The sequence below is a fragment of the Neoarius graeffei genome, chromosome 14 (assembly GCF_027579695.1).
Source record: "Neoarius graeffei isolate fNeoGra1 chromosome 14, fNeoGra1.pri, whole genome shotgun sequence".
NCBI lineage: Eukaryota > Metazoa > Chordata > Actinopteri > Siluriformes > Ariidae > Neoarius > Neoarius graeffei.
Window position 1 is genome coordinate 27,164,235 of NC_083582.1, and position 21,529 is coordinate 27,185,763.

Below are 21,529 nucleotides of genomic sequence, written 5' to 3' on the forward strand. Positions count from 1 at the left end.
TAACCTTATTTCTATCCATACATTAATGTAGGCCCACGATTCCGACAGTTTATTATTTTATTAATATTACAAGGCCCCTTTACGAGGCCACTGATGCTGTGGCCCAGGGGCTTGAGCCCCCCGAAGCCCCCCCCCTTAACCCTTTGGTGACTGACCCCTTGAAAATGGTTCCTCCAGGAACGATGACGTTTCAGTTGTCAAGACAACGGAAAAACTAAAATACAAAAACAGAAAGATACGTCACAATGCTCTTGTGCACAAAACAAAATGCTCTTGTATTTGTATTTTAGTTTTTCCGTTGTCTTGACAACTGAAACGTCATGGTTCCTGGAGGAACCATTTTCAAGGGGTCAGTCACCAAAGGGTTAAAGCGCCGGTGTGTGTCCACATGTCCATATGCTAGACTATACACAACTAAAGACACTTTAGAGTTATATGTTTGTACTTGTGTGTCTTGTATTGATCATTTATGGCTATATTTCTACCTTTACAGATGTCTCAGAGCAAACCTATCCAACGGTAAATGCTCTAATGTTCTATCTCTTTTTACGTGTTCACAAATGAGAATATATTCTGGTGACCTTTTTTTTTAAATCATTTTTGTTACGTGTATCTATCTTTTGTTATCCCCCACTGGCCGAAAGGCCCGAAGGGGGATTATGTCGTGGCGATGTCCATCCTTCCATCCATTCCGGGAAGGGTGCTCACCTTCTGAAATCAAGTCCTCTCATAATTTTTGGAGGAATTTCATGAAACTTGACAGGATTCTTTGTTATATGTCAGTACTATGCAGATTGTAATTTTGTTAAATTCAGTCATATTTTACCAGAGTTACAGCCCCTGATTAAAAAATTATAACTTCACAGTTTCATGAGTGTGTTTTCCTTTTGAAATCAACTTCTCTCACAATTTTTGGAGGAATTTCACAAAACTTGACAAGAGGCATTGTTATATGTTGGTAGTATGCATATTGTAATTTTGTTCAATTCAGTCGTATTTTACCAGAGTTACAGCCCTTGATTAACAAAATTATACTTTGACAATTTCATGAGAGTATGTTCATCTCATTTTGTCTCATTATCTCTAACCACTTTATCCTGTTCTACAGGGTCGCAGCCAAGCTGGAGCCTATCCCAGCTGACTATGGGTGAATGAGAGTATGTTTTCATTCTGAAATCAAATCCTCTCACAATTTGTGGAGGAATTTCATGAAACCTGGTAAAAGGCATTGGTGTATGTTGATAGTACGCATATTGTAATTTCGTCAAATTCGGTCACATTTTACCAGAGTTACAGCCCTTGATTAAAAGAAAATATAATTTGACAATTCCATGAGACTGTGTTTTCCTTCCAAAATCCACTCCTCTCACAATTTGTGGAGGAATTTCACAAAACTTGACAAGAAGCATTGATATATGTTGGTAGTATGCATATTGTGAATTTGTTCAATTTTGTCGCATTTTACCAGAGTTGTGGCCCGTGATTAACAACCTTGTACTTTCACAATTTCATACGGGTGTGCTTGCCTTCTGACATCAACTGCTCTCACAATTTTTGGACGCATTTCTTGACGTTTGGCAAAAGGCCTTGTTATATGACGGTAATATACATATTGCAATTTAATTTTGTTTGTGAAAATTTTACCAGAGTTTTGACTCTTGATTAAATAACTTCTATTTTGACAATTTCATGAGGGTGTACGTTCTTCTGAAATGAACTCTCACAATTTGTGGAAGAATTTCACCAAAATTGGCAAAAGGCTTTGTTATATGACAGTTACACGCATACTGAAATTTTGTTTAAGTTGGACATATTTTACCAGCATTATGCCCTTGATTATTAACAAACTTGCACTTTGGCAATTTCATCAAGCTGTGCTTGCTTTCTGAAATCAACTTCTCTCACAATTTTGTCAGAAATGGCGAACAGAGGTGACGTAAGGACCCAAGAGCAGACTCAAGACAGGCAGTGTACATAAGGAAACTTCTTTAGTGAAGTACAGGCAGAGGTACAATAGGGCTCAGGCAAAAATCGGTGGTCAAAGAATGGACCAAGAGGTCAAAACACAGAAGAGCAGGCAGGCACGGTCAGGGACAAAAACAGGACAGAAAAATCTTCACAAAAACTGAAGAAAACAGGGACAAGGGAAACCCAGGCAGAGGAAGCAAAAAACATAGTCCAAAGGAATGGACAGGTACAACACGGGCAAAAAACTGGACAGGAAACTAGACAAGAAAAAACAAGGAACAATACAAGCAGGGGGAATCTGGAGGTCACAATATCAAAAGGCTGTAGCGAGGCGAGGAAAGTCTACAGGAGACAGTTTGGCAACAGGAGTAGCTCCAAACAGTTCTTAAAAAGGCCCTGGCTGATGGGAGAGGAGTGGTAGCAGGTGTGGAAATTGGCCTTCAGCAAGGCAGGACTGAATTCCTGTCCCGTATCCCGCCTGGAGCCGGCATGGAAGTTCCACAAACTCAGGCATGGATGGACTGGACCAGACTGTGACAAATTTTTTATCCCCCACTGGCCAAAAGGCCCGAAGGGGGATTATGTTGTGGCGATGTCTGTCTGTCCGTCCGTCCTGGGAAGGGTACTCACATTCTGAAATCAACTCCTCTCACAATTTTTGGAGAAATTTCATGAAACTTGACAGGATTCTTTGTTATATGTCAGTACTATGCACATTGCAATTTCATTCAATTCAGTCTCATTATACCAGCAGGGGATATTGTGCTCTGAGAGCGCTCTTGTTTTATGTTCATGTTTTATGTTCATTTCCATGAGGTGTGTGTGTATACAGTGTGTGTGTGTGTGTGTGTGTGTGTGTGTGTGTGTGTGTGTGTTTATTTTACTGTTTGTGCTTGCATTATTGTCATACAGTGGTGCTTGAAAGTTTGTGAACCCTTTAGAATTTTCTATATTTCTGCATAAATATGACCTAAAACATCATCAGATTTTCACACAAGTCCTAAAAGTAGATAAAGAGAACCCAGTTAAACAAATGAGACAAAAATATTATACTTGGTCATTTATTTATTGAGGAAAATGATCCAATATTACATATCTGTGAGTGGCAAAAGTATGTGAACCTTTGCTTTCAGTATCTGGTGTGACCCCCTTGTGCAGCAATAACTGCAACTAATCGTTTCCGGTAACTGTTGATCAGTCCTGCACACCGGCTTGGAGGAATTTTAGCCCATTCCTCTGTACAGAACAGCTTCAACTCTGGGATGTTGGTGGGTTTCCTCACATGAACTGCTCGCTTCAGGTCCTTCCACAACATTTCGATTGGAATAAGATCAGGAGTTTGACTTGGCCATTCCAAAACATTAACTTTATTCTTCTTTAACCATTCTTTGGTAGAACACCTTGTGTGCTTAGGGTCATTGTCTTGCTGCAAGACTCACCTTCTCTTGAGATTCAGTTCATGGACAGATGTCCTGGCATTTTCCTTAAGAATTCACTGATATAATTCAGAATAAATTCTTCCTTCAATGATGGCAAGCCGTCCTGGCCCAGATGCAGCAAAACAGCCCCAAACCATGATACTACCACCACCATGTTTCACAGATGGGACAAGGTTCTTGTGCTGGAATGCAGTGTTTCTCTTTTTCTAAACATAACGCTTCTCATTTGAACCAAAAAAGTTGTATTTTGTTCTCATCTGTCCACAAAACATTTTTCCAGTAACCTTCTGGCTTGTCGACATGATCTTTAGCAAACTGCAGACGAGCAGCAATGTTCTTTTTGGAGAGCAGTGACTTTCTCCTTGCAACCCTGCCATGCACATCATTGTTGTTCAGTGTTCTCCTGATGGTGGATTCATGAACATTAACATTAGCCAGTGTGAGAGAGGCCTTCAGTTGCTTAGAAGTTACCCTGGAGTCCTTTGTGACCTCGCAGACTATTACACGCCTTGCTCTTGGAGTGATCTTTGTTGGTTGACCACTCCTGGGGAGGGTAACAATGGTCATGAATTTCCTCCATTTGTACACAATCTGTCTGACTGTGGATTGGTGGAGTCCAAACTCTTTAGAGATGGTTTTGTAATCTTTTCCAGCCTGATGAGCATCAACAACGCTTTTTCTGAGGTCCTCAGAAATCTCCTTTGTTCGTGCCATGATATACTTCCACAAACATGTGTTGTGAAGATCAGACTTTGATAGATCACTGTTCTTTAAATAAAACAGGGTGCCCACTCACACCTGATTGTCATCCCATTGATTGAAAACACCCGACTCTAATTTCACCTTCAAATTAACTGCTAATCCTAGAGGTTCACATACTTTTGCCACTCACAGAAATGTAATATTGGATCATTTTCCTCAATAAATAAATGACCAAGTGTAATATTTTTGTCTCATTTGTTTAACTAGGTTCTCTTTATCTACTTTTAGGACTTGTGTGAAAATCTGATGTTGTTTTAGGGCATATTTATGCAGAAATATAGAAAATTCTAAAGGGTTCAAAAACTTTCAAGCACCACTGTAGTACTGAAGTCAACCAACCATACTGATGCCATTCTGTGGTTCAGCCTAATGTTCCTTTCACTTAATCATCACTTGCATACAGAGGAGACGGACTGAAAAAGCATAATGTATACATTTTTAATATGCCGATTTCACATTGAGTTGCTTGTATTCAAATCACTTAAACCAGGTTATTTTGCAAGAAATCACAAACTAATGATTTTTCCATTTGTGTATAATTTGCGGAATAAGGTACACTAAGTTTCGACTCAGTAGAATCCTTGCATGTCACAAACGTTTCCTCATAGGCTACAATGCCCAACATTGCACTGCTGGGCTCTGGGGGAGGTGAGCGAGCCATGCTGGGGTTACTGGGATCACTGGTTCAACTAAAGAACTGTGATCTCCTGGACAGCATAATGTACCTGAGTGGAGTCTCAGGATCCACATGGTACTATCCACACACAAATAGACATGAACAATATAAACTGGTGGACATCAATCAGTGTGTCTCACATCTGTAAATCAGTGAAATACATACAGTATGCTGAAAATCTATGCTAAGTGTACTTCATGGGCTGTGTACTGATGCACTCGACAGAGAACATGTTTATACAGGTATTCCAAGTATCACACAATAGAATAAATCAGTATTATTAGAAATAGATAAATGGATTTGTGACTTATATAAATGAGTTAATATTTGAGTTTGAATATGAATATTTGAACAATAACTGACTCTTTTGTGTGTGTGTGTGTGTGTGTGTGTGTGTGGTGTACAGGTGCATGGCATCCTTATATAAAGAGTCAGACTGGTCCAACAAACTGGCCGCTGTGAAGGAGAATATCATTAAAAGGCTTGATGGGTCTGCAGTCAGCTGGTCGGATGCTTGGAAAAAACTGAACAAATACTATGACCAGAATGACAACTTCTCCCTGACAGATGTCTGGGCTGTAATGTTTGTCACTATGATCATGAAAGAGGTAAGTGTGTTCAGTAATGAGGTCAGAGAGTCAAGTACATAGACTGAAGAAACCACAATCCGTCTGCCATTGTTTTTGTAGTGTTTATTTAATGTATATATTTGGCCTTATACAGACAAATAAGCATTATCCTGCAGCTTTCTGAAATAAACTGAGAAGTAAAGCCAGATACCACATTAGAAAACTGCACTGCAAGAAAGCACAAAGTCAATACTCCATGAAAATACCAGCCTGTACTTTTGTGAAGTATATGCTTCACACTTATGACACTGGTTTGAAAACACACTACAAATGATACTGTGCCCAGATTTTCTGTGAGATGCTAATTAATATTCACAAATAAAATTCATCTGTGAGTCAATATAAATTGTGCATATTTTAATGTGTAGACTGATGAAAACACTATAAGCGGTCAGAGAGAGAATCACAGCAAAGACCCATATCCCATCTACACTGTGATTGACAAGCAGTGCAAAAAGAAGGAACTGAACCGAGGTTTGTTCTGTGTCCATGTGTGTACCTGTATATGGGGGTAATGTAAGGCCTGTTTGTGTGTGCTTATAAAGTAATTAGTAAGTATAAGGCTGAAATTCTGACAGCATTTTCTGTGCAGATGTCTGGTTTGAGGTTGTGCCTCATGAAGCTGGCTACGCCCTCACTGGTGCATTTGTGGACTCTGCCTATTTTGGGAGTCGGTTTGAAGGACTGTGGCAGTTCGGAGTAGGTGGGTGGAGCACAGAGGACGGCAGGACAGAGATCAGGTTCCAATTTAGCATTTATTGTCACACTTTTCAGTCTAAAAGTCACTCAAACAGACACACATGACGGGTGTCTGTTCAGGGAAGAGCCCCTCTGCTGTCTGCTCTCCCTCCTTATATAGGGCGTTGTCACTGGGAAGACACAAACACAGGTTAATTGCTCTCAGGTGTAGTGATTCTGCCACTCACCTTCCCTGACTCCGCCCTCCTGTCACAGACCGGCGCTTGACCACGCCCCCGCTGCCACATACCCCCATCGCCCGACTCAGGCCGGGCGGCCATCCGGCCTGCAGCCGACTCCCCCCCTCCTTGACGGGAGAGGAAGTCCGCCACGACCATCTGTGCCCCCGGCCTGTGGACCACCTTGAAATTGAAGGGTTGGAGTGCCAGATAACAACGGGTGATCCGCGCGTTGGCATTCTTCATGTGGTGGAGCCACTGGAGGGGCGCATGGTCTGAACAGAGGGTGAAAGGGCACCCCAGCAGGTAGTAACGGAGGGCGAGGACCGCCCACTTGATCACTAGACACTCTTTTTCAATTGTGCTGTAGCGCCCCTCACGCACTGACACCTTCCTGCTAATGTACAGGACAGGGCGGTCCTCCCCCTCCACCTCCTGGGACAAAACCATCCCCAGCCCTCTGTCCGACGCGTCGGTCTGCAGCACAAAAGGGAGAGAAAAGTCAGGGGAGTGTAATAGTGGCCCCCCACAGAGTGCAGCCTTTACCTCAGAGAAAGCCCGCTGGCATTGCTCCATCCACTCGACCGGATCTGGTGCCCCCTTTTTAGTGAGATCAGTCAGCGGGCTGGTGACGTCCGAATAATTAGGTATAAACCTATGATAATAGCCAGCCAGCCCCAGGAACTGTCTCACCCCCTTTTTGGTCTTGGGCCTCGGGCAGGCCACAATTGCTGCGGTCTTGTTAATTTGGGGACGCACCTGCCCGTTGCCCAAGTGGAAGCCCAGATACTGTACTTCCACCCACCCAATCGCACACTTTTTTGGGTTGGCTGTGAGCCCCGCTCGCCTCAGCGACCTAAGGACAGCCCTTAGGTGTTCCAGGTGCCTCGGCCAGTCATTACTATATTTTATGATGTCATCAAGATAGGCGGCCGCATAGGTGGCGTGGGGGCGGAGGACCCGGTCCATCTGCTGCTGAAACGTAGCGGGCGCCCCAAACAGCCCAAACGGAAGTGTGACGAATTGGTGTAACCCAAACGGTGTGGAAAAGGCCGTTTTATCTCGGGATAGTGGAGTCAAGGGGATCTGCCAATATCCCTTCGTCAAATCCAGTGTCGAATAAAAGCGAGCCGTGCCTAGTCGATCGAGCAACTCATCAATACGAGGCATTGGGTACGCGTCGAATTTAGACACCGCGTTGACTTTTCTATAGTCCACACAGAACCGGACCGAGCCGTCGGCCTTGGGTACCAAGACCACCGGGCTGCTCCAGTCACTGTGGGACTCCTCGATGATGCCCATTTCGAGCATGGTCTCAAGTTCTTCCCGAACCACCTTTTTTTTGTGTTCTGGTAGCCTGTAAGGGCGGCTACGCACTACCACCCCCGGGGGCATCTCTATGTGGTGCTTTATGAGGTTAGTGCAACTGGGCAGGGGCGAGAACACATCCGAAAACTCGGTCTGCAACTGGGCGACCTCCGTGAGTTGGGTCAGGGAGAGGTGGTCTCCACAGAGGACCGGAGAGGTACGTGATGCCAATGTCCCTTTTTGAACCTCCGGCCCCAGCTCCGCCTTCTCCGGAACCACCAACACCAATGCCACGGGGACCTCCTCATTCCAGAGTTTAAGCAGATTGAGGTGGTAAATCTGTAGCGCCCCACCCCTGTCCGTTCGCCTCACCTCATAGTCGACGTCCCCGACTCGCCGTGTGACCTCAAAGGGTCCTTGCCACTTGGCGATCAATTTGGAGCTCGATGTGGGCAACAGTACGAGTACCTTATCTCCCGGTGTGAACTCTCTAATGTGCGTACCCTTGTTGTACAGGCGGGCTTGCCGTTCTTGGGCCTGCCGCAAATTCTCCTGAGTTAGGTGGGTGAGCGTGTGGAGTTTTGCGCACAGGTCCATAACGTACCTGCTTTGCGAAGGTCCCTCCTCCCAATTTTCCCGCAGCACGTCCAGGATGCCGCGCGGCTTACGCCCATATAATAATTCGAATGGGGAGAACCCCGTGGAGGCTTGGGGGACCTCTCGCACTGAAAACAACAAGGGCTCGAGCCACTTATCCCAATTACGTGCGTCCTCACTTACGAATTTTTTAATAATATTTTTGAGGGTGCGGTTGAACCATTCCACTAAACCGTCCGTTTGTGGGTGATACACGCTGGTGCGGATCGGCTTAATCCCCAATAACCCATACAGTTCGCGCAGTGTTCGTGACATAAACGTAGTGCCTTGATCAGTCAGAATCTCTTTCGGGATTCCAACTCGGGAGATGACGCGGAAGAGCACCTCTGCAATACTGCATGCTGAGATATTGCACAGAGGCACTGCTTCCGGGTATCGCATTGCATAGTCCACCAGAACTAATATAAAGCGGTAGCCTCGTGCTGACCGATCTAATGGCCCGACGAGATCCATCCCTATTCTCTCAAATGGGGTCTCTATTAATGGAAGAGGGCGCAAAGGCGCTTTTGGAATGGCTGCTGGATTTACTAACTGGCATTCACGGCATGCCGTACACCACCTACGGACATCGCCGCGAATCCCCGGCCAATAGAATCGGGCCATTATTCGGGCTAGTGTTTTATCCTGCCCCAAGTGTCCAGCCATGGGATTAAAGTGAGCCGCCTGGAATACCAATTCCCGGCGGCTCTTCGGAATTAATAGCTGCATGACTCGCTCTTTAGTTTGAGTGTCCTGTGTCACTCGGTATAATCTATCCTTCATAATCGCAAAGTAGGGGAAGGACGGGGTGGCGTTCGGCTGGAGCGTTTGACCATCGATTACTCTCACTTGGTCAAACGCATGCCGCAGAGTCTCGTCTCGCGACTGCTCTAATGGGAAATCCACGAGGGATTCCCCAAGAGAGAGAGGAGGAGCCGGCGGCTCCTCACCCTGACGCGAAGATGATGTAGACGGCTCTGTGACAGCTGCTCCCGCCAAAGCGACACCGGGACCTCCCCCTGTCAAATGGCAGGACCCACTCTTTACTCGGCATGTCATTAAACCCCGAAATCCCGGCCAATCAGTCCCCAAAATTAAAGAGTGGGTAAGGCGAGGATTAACTGCCGCCTTCACTATAAATTTTTCCCCTCTGAAAATAATGTGGACCGACACCAAAGGGTAGCGGTGAACATCCCTGTGCACACACAACACCTTCACCATTTGTGCTCCCCCCAATGCCTTGTTTTGAACCAGGCTTTGGCGAATTAAGGTCTGATTACAACCAGAATCCACCAACGCCTGATATGTAGCCCCTTGGATACTCACCGGTATGCAATACGTTCCGGCCCGATCGAGGGCGGCCTCTGGTGCGTCGGGGATCCGAACCACCACACCCACTTCCATTGCCATGCACTGCTGTTGAAGGTGGCCCGGCTCCCCGCAGCGCCAGCAAACCAGCCCGGGCTTTCCCTCTGCACCGGTGATCTGGGGCTCACTCACCTGAGGTGGGGGAGAGACAGACACAGAAGGGAGAAATGGGAGGGCACCGCGGGTGCGGCGGGCCGGCTGGGGTGGTGCCGGCCCCCGCCTCTGCGGTGGGGGAATGGGGCGAGGACGGGACACAGGAGGAGGGAGAGAGAGAGAGAGAAGAGGAGAGAAGAGAAGATGCCATCTGCTGTCCTGCCGCTGGGACAGCCGCCAAATGGTCCTCCGCCAGCTCGACTGCCTGATCCAGCGACGCTGGGCGGTGGCACCGGACCCACTCTGCAGTTCCTGCTGGCAAGCGAGCGACGAACTGTTCAAGCACCACCTGGTCGATGATTCCTTTGGCGTCACGGTTGTTGTCCCTCAGCCACCGCCAGCAGGCGTCCTGGAGCTGCTGGCCAAACGCGGCCGGCCGGCCGACTTCCGCCAAGCGCAGCGCGCGGAAGCGCTGGCGCTGCTGTTCTGGAGTGCACCCCACGCGCTGGAGGACGGCCCAGCGGGGGTCCGCGTAGGCCAGCCGGCGGTCGGCGGGGAGCTGTAGCACGGCCAGCTGTGCTTCTCCCATGAGCAGGGGGAGGAGGCGCGCCGCGCGCTGCTCCATCGGCCACCCCGAGGCTTCGGCGACTTGCTCAAAGAGCGTGATGAATGCCTCGGGGTCGTCCTGCGGGCCCATCTTGGTTAGGGTGAGGGGAAACGGGCCCGCGGTAGGAGCGCTGGTGGACCCCGCCGACGAGAGGAGGTGCCGGAACGCCTGTCGATCTTCTTGCTGGGCTAACACCAGGGCCTCGAACCGCTGTTCCTGCTCCTTTCGGAGGGGAAGTATCGTCTGGTGCTGGCTTTGCTGGGCCATGGCGAGGGCGTGGACCAGTTCAGTGAATGGGGAGGACTCCTTGGGGCTGTGAGGCTGCTGTGCTCCAGATCCCGGGTTTCGGCACCACTGTGGCAGTTCGGAGTAGGTGGGTGGAGCACAGAGGACGGCAGGACAGAGATCAGGTTCCAATTTAGCATTTATTGTCACATTTTTCAGTCTAACAGTCACTCAAACAGACACACACGATGGGTGTCTGTTCAGGGAAGAGCCCCTCTGCTGTCTGCTCTCCCTCCTTATATAGGGCGCCGTCACTGGGAAGACACACAAACACAGGTTAATTGCTCTCAGGTGTAGTGATTCTGCCACTCACCTTCCCTGACTCCGCCCTCCTGTCACAGACCGGCGCTTGACCACGCCCCCGCTGCCACAAGGACGTTTAGTGAAAAAACAACCTGAGATTGACATGCTGTATCTGCAAGGTATCTGTCACTTCCAGACAACAGAGACTCCAATAACAGAGTCCATTGTTATCACAACACGATATACTATATCCTCAGAATGATTATTTCTCAGTAGTAATTTGCCTCCAAATACCTTAAAATGTAGCGTAGATTTTTTTTCTTTTTTATTTGACTCTAATCCACTGTTCACTGGTTTGATACAGTGAAATGTATTTTAGAGTCACAGAAAAGGAGTTTTAAGTTAACACATAAGTGAAGCCTCTGGCCGAAAGTTTAGAGACATAGAACTGTGACTGAAAGGATGCTGGATTGATTCCCTGGACCAGCAGGAAACATCCTGTTTGAGGATGATGATAGTATTATTTAATAATACTTAGTATTATTTACTATTAACTGCGGTGTGAATGTGAGTGTGAATGGTTGTCTGTGTCTATGTGTCAGCCCTGCGATGACCTGGCAACTTGTCCAGGGTGTACCCCGCCTTTCGCCCGTAGTCAGCTGGGATAGGTTCCAGCTTGCCTGCGACCCTGTAGAAGGATAAAGTGGCTAGAGATAATGAGATGAGATGAGACTATTAACTGCTCCCTGGGTGTTATTGCTGTCCACTGCTCCTTGCTCACTACAGCATGGGTTAAATGCAGAGGATGACATTTGCAGTGATCTGCTCATTATTTTTGTGCAAAAATCAGTACTTTTTTGTTGAAATGTTTTTGCCAGTGTTTCTCTCTGTATATTTGGAACAGACTAAATTCAGACATGAAGACACACACACAACACATGAAAAATACCAAACAAGTAAAAGAAAAAAAATTCCTCGCGAGTAAACTACAGAGCTGTGCTACTGAGCATTATCTCTTCTTCCAGTTGCTTTTACTCACATTAATATTCATAAATGCACAGCCAACTCTTAATGCACTCCCATGTCCATTTCCCCTCAAATCTAAGAGAACCAACAGCACAGAGGCTGATGTAAACTTACACACAATGAAAAGAGAGAACTGAATAGAAAAGAAATTTATTTTAGCCTGTTGTCAGTTTTTGACCAAAAAAAAAGGTAATAAAATCATGTCTATGAAGGTTCTCTGTTTTCTTCAGGTTGTTCATAAGGTCCTGTGCGGGTTCTCAAGGTTCTTAAAAAATAATTTGACCAGTAATGCATGTCAACAAATTATTGAGTAATATGTATTCTATGAGGGGGCAGCACGATGGTGTAATGATTAGCACTGTCGCCTCACAGCAAGAAGGTCCTGGGTTTGAGCCCAAAGGCTGACGAGGGCCTTTCTGTGTGGAGTTTGCATGTGTCTGTGTGGGTTTCCTCCAGGTGCTTCGTTTTCCCCCCACAGTCCAAAGACATGCAGGTTAGGTTAATTGGTGGCTCTAAATTGACCGTAGGTGTGAATGTGAGTGTGAATGGATGTTTGTCTCTTTGTGTCAGCCCTACGATGATCTGGCGACTTGTCCAGGGTGTACCCCACCTCTCGCCCATAGTCAGCTGGGACAGGCTCCAGCTTGCCTATAACCCTGTAGAACAGGATAAGCAGCTACAGATAATGGATGGATGGGCATTATATGAGCATATTAAACACAGAAATGTTATATACAGCCAAGTAAATAAATGATCAAAATTAACCAGAAACCACTAACTGTTTATCCTTCTGATATTTTTACACAGGACTCTGTGGCAGTGCCCTCGCTGATAGACAAGAGATACTGAAATGGTTATGGGAACATATCAAAGGTATTAATGCCTTTTGATTAATATTTCACTCATCTGATTTATTTATTTTTCCATTTAATGAGTCCGTCTGGACAACTAGACATCTTCAATCTGTAATATTGCAAAATTAACTGCTGTAAGTGCTCAGTTTAATGTATATGTTTTGAATTTCTCTCTCTCTCTCTTTTACACACACACACACACACACACACACACACACACACACACACACACACACACAGAATTACTTCCATTTGTGCAATACTCACACCAGGGCCATGAGGTGCTCTTAACTCTCATGGAGCTGAACAAATGTGTTCTGAACAAGGAAGACCCCACAAGTCTAATCACAGAAATGACTGTGCAGCTAGAAGGTACGCTGCTCAGAAATGTTTGTGGCAGTGGGGGCGTGGTCAAGCGCTGGTCTGTGACAGGAGGGCGGAGTCAGGGGAGGTAAGCGGCAGAATCACTACACCTGACGCCAATTAACCTGTTTGTGTGTGTCTTCCCAGTGACCGCGCCCTATTTAAAGAGGGAGAGCAGAGAGCAGAGGAGCTCATCCCCAAGCTAGACGCCGGTTGCGTGTGTGTGTCTGTTGGGTTAAGATATTGTTAGACTGAAAAGTGTGGCAATAAAGCCTTATTATAAACCTGATCTCTGTCCTGCCGTCCTCTGTGCTCCACCCACTCATACCGAACTGCTACAGTGGTGCTGAAACCCGGGAACGTAGTGGAGCACAGCAGCCGATCAGCCCCATGGAGTCCTCCCCATTCACCGACCTGGTCTACACCCTCACCACGGCCCAGCAAAGCCAGCACCAGGCGCTAGTCACCCTCCGAAAGGAACAAGAACGGCGCTTCGAGGCCCTGGTGCTGGCCCAGCAAGAAGATCGAGAGGCGTTCCGGCACCTCCTCGCATCGGCGGGGTCCACCAGCATTCCCACCGTGGGCCTGTCCCCCCTCACCGTTTGGGCTGTTTGGGGTGCCCGCTACGTTTCAGCGGCTGATGGACAGGGTCCTCCGCCCCCACGCCACCTATGCGGCAGCCTATCTCGACGACATCATCGTCTATAGTAATGACTGGCCGAGGCACCTCGAACATCTGAGGGCCGTCCTTAGGTCGCTGAGGCGAGCGGGTCTCACAGCCAACCCAAAGAAGTGTGCGATTGGGCGGGTGGAAGTACGGTATCTGGGCTTCCACTTAGGCAACGGGCAGGTGCGTCCCCAAATTAACAAGACCGCAGCAATTGCGGCCTGCCCGAGGCCCAAGACCAAAAAGGGGGTGAGACAGTTCCTGGGGCTGGCTGGCTATTATCGTAGGTTTATACCTAATTATTCGGACGTCACCAGCCCGCTGACTGATCTCACTAAAAAGGGGGCACCAGATCCGGTCAAGTGGACGGAGCAATGCCAGCGGGCTTTTTCTGAGGTAAAGGCTGCACTGTGTGGGGGGCCACTTTTACACTCCCCTGACTTTTCTCTCTCCTTTATGCTGCAGACCGATGCGTTGGACAGACGGCTGGGGGCGGTTTTGTCCCAGTAGATGGAGGGGGAGGACCGCCCCGTCCTGTACATCAGCAGGAAGCTGTCGGTGCGTGAGGGGCGCTACAGCACCATAGAAAAAGAATGTCTAGCGATCAAGTGGGCGGTCCTCGCCCTCCGGTACTACCTGCTGGGGTGCCCTTTCACCCTCTGTTCGGACCACGCACCCCTCCAGTGGCTCCACCGCATGAAAGATGCCAACGCGCGGATCACCCGTTGGTATCTGGCACTCCAACCCTTTAATTTCAAGGTGGTCCACAGGCCGGGGGCGCAGATGGTCATGGCGGACTTCCTCTCCCGTCAAGGGGGGGGGGGGGGGGAGTCGGCTGCAGGCCGGACAGCCGCCCGGCCTGAGTCGGGCGGTGGGGGTATGTGGCAGCTGGGGCGTGGTCAAGCGCCGGTCTGTGACAGGAAGGCGGAGTTAGGGGAGGTAAGTGGCAGAATCACTACACCTGACGCCAATTAACCTGTTTGTGTGTGTCTTCCCAGTGACCGCGCCCTATTAAAAGAGGGAGAGCAGAGAGCAGAGGAGCTCATCCCCAAGCTAGACGCCGGTTGAGTGTGTGTGTCTGTTGGGTTAAGATATTGTTAGACTGAAAAGTGTTGCAATAAAGCCTTATTATAAACCTGATCTCTGTCCTGCCGTCCTCTGTGCTCCACCCACTCATACCGAACTGCTACAATGTTCTATACTGTTAAAAATACATTTCTGTTCTCTAGAAGAGTTAATTTAGATCACAAAAACATTTAGAAATAAAGTCATGAATGAATGGTGCATGAGAGAAGTCTGTAAGTTTATCATAAAACTTGGTAAATGCTTCTTTACTAAGATATGTTTTCCACCACAGGAAAGCTGGATAAACGTGGGAGAGCAATGTTCATCTCTAAAGAAGAGTTACTATATGACCAGAAGCGTCAGATACTGAAGGAATACACACTGATTATATGTAAAAATTTCCAAGATTGGTTTGAGGACTCTGAGAGGAGTGAGTTTGTCGAAATCCTCAGTTCTCCAATATTCGGTTCCAGTATTTTGTGAAATATTATATAGATCCATCACCATACCTTTACATGGTTTATTGAAAATAGCTTTTTAATGATAACTTTTTTAAAAATAAATATTTCCTTTTGTTTTTGTTAAAATTTAAATACCATGAGGGGCGGCATGGTGGTGTAGTGGTTAGCACTGTCGCCTCACAGCAAGAAGGTTCTGGGCTCAAGCCAGGTGGCTGATGGGGGCCTTTCTGTGTGGTGCTTGCATGTTCTACTCGTGAGTGTGTGGGGTTCTTCTGGGTGCTCTGGTTTCCCCCACAGTCCAAAGACATGTAAGTTAGGTTAATTGGTGGTTCAAAATTGACCGTAGGTGTGAGTGTGAATTGTTGTTTGTCTGTGTGTCAGCCCTGCAATTATCTGGCGACTTGTCCAGGGTATATCTCGCCTCTCGCCCACAGTCAACTGGGATAGGCTCCAGCTTGCCTGCAACCCTGTACAGGATAAGCGGCTACAAATAATGGATGGATGTTATACATGATTAATCAGTTGAGAAAGAGTTGATATATCTGACTTAATTATTGAAGTAGATAGGTCCATCCATTATTCATAACCACTTATCCTGTGCAGGGTCAGAGGCAAGCTGGTGCCTATCCCAGCTGACTATGGGTGAAAGGCAGGGTACACCCTGGACAAGTCACTAGATCATCACAGGGCTGACACATAGAGACAAACAACAGTTCACACCTATGGTCAATTTAGAGCCACCAATTAACTTAATATCTTTGGACTATGGGGGAAACCAGAGCACCCAGAGGAAACCCAGACAGATATGAGGAGAACATGCAAACTTCACACACAAAGGCCCCCGTCAGCCACTAGGCTCAAACCCAGAACCTTCTTACTGTGAGGCGACAGTGCTAACCACTACACCACTGTGCCGCCCAAGTAGAGAAGTATCAACTTTTTTTTACTATAACATTAAAACTAGTATGCTGTGATACTATACTATCATCAAACCATAATATTTTTATGAACAGTTCCAATAAATATTTTAGAAAATGCATGAAGAAAATTAATTTGTGACAACATTAATCCCAGAGTAGGGGAACACTCTATGGGAATTAAATTGTTATTGTCATTTACACAATGTGCAAATGTGCAGGTGCAAGTGTAAATGAAAAGAGGGCTGCGGCCTCACCAAACAGCAAAGTGGTGAGAACATGGCTATCAATAAAAACATGAGTAACAGGGAAGGAAAAAATATCAATAAGAACACAAGAGAACAAAAGACCATCACATATGTGCAAATTTGCATTGACTGAGGTAGTGTATGTAAAGTAGCACTGTACACATTAAGCAGTCGAGCAAAATATAAACTTCTGCATGATAAACATGGCAGGCCTGCAGTGGCAGCAGTGCAAAGCAGAGTCATTTAAAGTGCAGAGATAGGAGAAGGAGGAGGTGGGGGGGTGGGGTGATAAGAAGTGAGTGGGTAGAGTTCAGTGGTAGCCAGGTTCAGATGTATAACACGTTGGTGGAGGAAGTTGTTTCTGAGCCTGGTAGTGCAGGCTCATTGATGTGAAGTCCAAAAAATTTAAAGCTGGGCACATGTTCCACTTTGAATTCAGTGATGGGGAGTGGCTGCAGCTTTTGGACTTCCTGAAGTCCACAATCAGCTCCTTTGTCTTCTGCACATTTGAGGATGAATTTGTTGGCGGTGCACCATGAGGTGAGGTGCAGGAGCTCATTCCTGTAGGCTGTCTCTTCATTGTTATTGATTTGGCCTACAATTGTGGTGTTGACCACAAACTTTATTAGTGAGTTTGAGTGCTGGCTTGGCAGGCAGTCATAGGCAAAGAGAGAATAGAGGAGGGTGCTCAGGACACAACCTTGGGGGCACCTGTACTGAGGGTCAGGTTGGAGGATGTGTACTGAGGGGACAATGGTATTGAAGGCAGAGCTAAAATCAATGAACAGTATCCAAATATGTAGTGTTATATTCCAGATGGGTCAGAGCAAAGCACAGGGCAGTGACAATGGCATCCTCCCTTGACCTTTTGGGATGGTAGGCAAATTGGGTGTTGGTCAAGTATGGGAGGGATGGGGTCTTTTGATGTGGGCCACGACCAGTTTGGGGGTGAATGCTATGTGTTGGAAGTCATTCAGACATGAGGGTGATGATTTCATGGGGATGGAGAAAGTTGAGGTGGTTCTGAGGCATGTGAGGACTATCGATTGGGAAAGTGAGAGGTTGAATATTGTGGTGAAGACCTCAGCCAGCTGTTCTTTTATTGTGATGGCCTCAATGCAGAAGGTAATATAAAATTGCACAGTGGATGTATAATGGCTGTATGAGAGCCATAAGGGGCTGTGTTATCAAAGCCCCTCATGGGCTTTGTATCATAATTTTGTCTCATAGATTTCTTTGTATCATAATTTATCATAAATGAATAAAATAGAATAGAATAGAATAGAATAGAGCACTATACTGGGAGTCACAAAAACCACTGCATCCTGTGCGCTGCCAAACCAGAACCAGAAACCGGACAATCAAGGATCCCTAAATATTAATTTAGGGATCATGAGGTATCATTAAGGCCAATTTATGCTGACAACCCAGTCCTCGCAGATGGCGTCGCAGACAGCGTCTGCGTAGCCCCCCCCCTTCACAGACGCTCTGCGCGCACCTCCCAAAAATTGTGACCACCGCAGAAGCCTCGCAGACAGCGTCGCAGACAAGAGGGCTCTGATTGGTCCACTCTACATCCGCTGTACATGCACTTCCGCGTCCCTACTTTCCCGGTTTGGTTTGTTTTCATGACCGCCATTTTTAAAAACATGAGTGAAGATGGAGCAGCACGAAGAGCGGTTGATTGAGGAAGTGAGGAAGTACGTACATCTATACGACTCCAGTTCTAGTCATTATAAGTAACCAGAGGATAAACACTCCACTAACCATACCCACCAACTACTCCTAGCGATTTCGCGACTTTGCGCCCCCTTGCGTTGTGGCGGTGAATAACATTGCGCACGCCTATTACTCCCCGCTCAACGATAAATCACAACTGTCTGCGAAAAGCTATCTGCGAAAGCCTTGTCGCAAGAGCATGCAGAGGCCCTTAGAGGGTGTTGAGATGTAATATTGCAAACTGGACAAGGGGCCGCAGCACGGTGGTGTAGTGGTTAGCGCTGTTGCCTCACAGCAAGAAGGTCCGGGTTCGAGCCCCGTGGCCGGTGAGGGCCTTTCTGTGTGGAGTTTGCATGTTGTCCGCGTGGGTTTCCTCCGGGTGCTCTGGTTTCCCCCACAGTCCAAAGACATGCAGGTTAGGTTAACTGGTGACTCTAAATTGACCATAGGTATGAGTGTGAATGGTTGTCTGTGTCAGCCCTGTGATGACCTGGCGACTTGTCCCAGGTGTACCCTGCTTTTCGCCTGTAGTCAGCTGGGATAGGCTCTGGCTTGCCTGCGACCCTGTAGAACAGGATAAAGCGGCTAGAGATAATGAGATGAGACAAGGGGCCGGAGAGGAAACCTGAGCAGGATAGGGGAAAATAACTGTTCACATACTCAAGAAAAAAAGAGACAGTTGGAGATGCTGATGTAGCTTGAGCTAGGTAGCCCACAGTATGGTTAACACAGGGCAGCGAGGAGTTGTGAGAGATGGTAGAGGTCCTGGACTTCCAGTAGAATGGCAGGTTTTTAGCACTTTTCAGACCAAGACATCGGAACAGGACATCCTTTTTATAGAATAAGTTTAGATGTACCTTCTCTTAGTGCTGTGGGGACTCAAACCAACTGTGTCCATCGAGCTGCTGAAGATGGAAGTTGTTGTACAGATGATGGACTTGTAGTGAGAGGTTGAAATACTGTGAAAACTTTAAGCACTTAAACAGCAACTTTGAAAGTAGAAGAGAAAAATGTCAGTTTGGTGAAGAAATGTTACCATATTTTAACATAAGATGTTGGATCAGGGGGCGGCACGGTGGTGTAGTGGTTAGCGCTGTCGCCTCACAGCAAGAAGGTCCTGGGTTCGAGCCCCGGGGCCGGCGAGGGCCTTTCTGTGCGGAGTTTGCATGTTCTCCCCGTGTCCGCGTGGGTTTCCTCCGGGTGCTCCGGTTTCCCCCACAGTCCAAAGACATGCAGGTTAGGTTAACTGGTGACTCTAAATTGACCGTAGGTGTGAATGTGAGTGTGAATGGTTGTCTGTGTCTATGTGTCAGCCCTGTGATGACCTGGCGACTTGTCCAGGGTGTACCCCGCCTTTCGCCCGTAGTCAGCTGGGATAGGCTCCAGCTTGCCTGCGACCCTGTAGAAGGATAAAGCGGCTAGAGATAATGTGATGTGTGATGTGATGTTGGATCAGCTTGCGGTGGGATGAAGAAAATAGTTTAAAGTCTAAACCAGGGGTTTTCAAAGTGTGGGAGAGTCAGCCCCCCCTCAGAGAGCAAATAACCAACAGCGCCCCCCCCCCTACAATTTTTGTTGTTGCTATACTTAATATTCCATTTGTATTTAAAAAAAAAAAGGTTGTTGTACACATTTTAATTTTTTTTTCTTTTACACATTTTAAATATCTGTGCTTTTTGAAAACATCTTTTTACACATTTAAAACATATGAGCTTTATTAAAACTTTTTTTTTACACATTTTAAACATCTGTGCTTTTTAAACATCATTTTTTACACATTTTAAACATCTGTACTTTTTTTAAACATCTTGTTTTACACATTTTAAACATCTGTGCTTTTTAAAACATCTTTTTTTTTTTACACATTTTAAATATCTGTGCTTTTTAAAACATATATTTTTTTTACACATTTTAAACATCTGTGCTTTTTTAAAAAACATCTTGTTTTACACATTTTAAACATCTCATAGCATCGTTAGCTAGCACCTCTTGGCAGACAACACACTGTGGCAGTGGAGCATCTTCAGATCCAGTCCATGAAAATCCAAACTTTAAAAAATCGTGGTCATACTTCCTTCTTTTTTTGCTTGGCCCAGACTCTGTCTCCTCACTCACTGTAGCTTTAGGTACTGAAAATCGATCCATTTTGTCTCTGGCAAAGGCTAGCTGAAGGTCGCTAAATGTCCGCAATAGTAACTTATTCTGGTTTATTTTTTCTCACGTTGCGCCCCCCCCTGAAGAACTCTGGCGCCCCCTAGGGGAGGCGCGCCCCACACTTTGAAAAGCCCTGGTCTAAACAATTCTGAACCTCCCTTGTACCTATTGACTAGCTGAATGAGAGGAAGGTGGAGATAAGAGAAGAAAAAAAAACACAGTGAAAACTTAATTTAGCAAAAGTTTTATTTTGGTATTCATCAATTTCAGGAAGTTATTCATACAACTTGCACATATTTTTATGCTACTGTCAGTGCATCAAAGGTTGATGTATTGCATATTGCTCATTTAAATATCCATTACATTTTCACATTTTTATTAGACTGTGTTCAAACTGAATAACTGTAAATTTACTTTAAAGAGGCATGGATCCCGTGGATTATACCAAAGATCTTTGAGCTTCTTACAAACTGGATATGGGGAACAACATACAATTTCCTCTACCAAATGAAAGGTAGGCACAAAGGCTTAACTGCAATGGGTGAACCCATTGACAGTAAGTGTAGAAAACAAATTTTGATGTAACTGAATAGCCTTTGCCTTGACCATATAAAAATGTTATTTGTTATTTCCTGTGATTGTTAATATCAGTGGAAGATGTGGACCCCCTGTTCTGAGTGAGGAAGAGAGAAATTATATGGATGCTGCGCTGCTGAACAACTCTCCTTATTTCCCAATGCTGAGAAAAGAGACACATCGATCTCTTCATCTCCCTTGATTTCAGTTCTGGAGACCCCATGGAGGTAATGCAAACAGAAATGAGCATACAAGCATACGTTTGAGCACATACACATTTGCATGGTCTAAATGAGTGACCATGTATACAGTGTAGGTCCTCACATGGGGCACCAAAATTATGTAGATGCAATTGCGTTATTAAATCAGTCTCATAAAAGTATGTAGGTGCAATTGCACTATTAAATCGGTCTCATAAAATATTAGTTCATTAATTTTACTCATCAGTATTTCTATTAATTATTAAATTAATGAATTAATTACTCTAATGATACACTAGATTAGTGAAAGCAATGTGAATTCTTTGATGGCATTGGATGTCTCATTCT

The 21,529-nt window shown here is 46.2% G+C and overlaps 1 pseudogene; it reads left to right on the forward strand.

Moving 5' to 3' along the window:
• The first annotated feature begins 4,781 nt into the window (after window positions 1-4,781).
• LOC132897572 (cytosolic phospholipase A2 gamma-like) lies at window positions 4,782-21,247 on the forward strand (annotated as a pseudogene).
• Window positions 21,248-21,529: the final 282 nt, after the last annotated feature.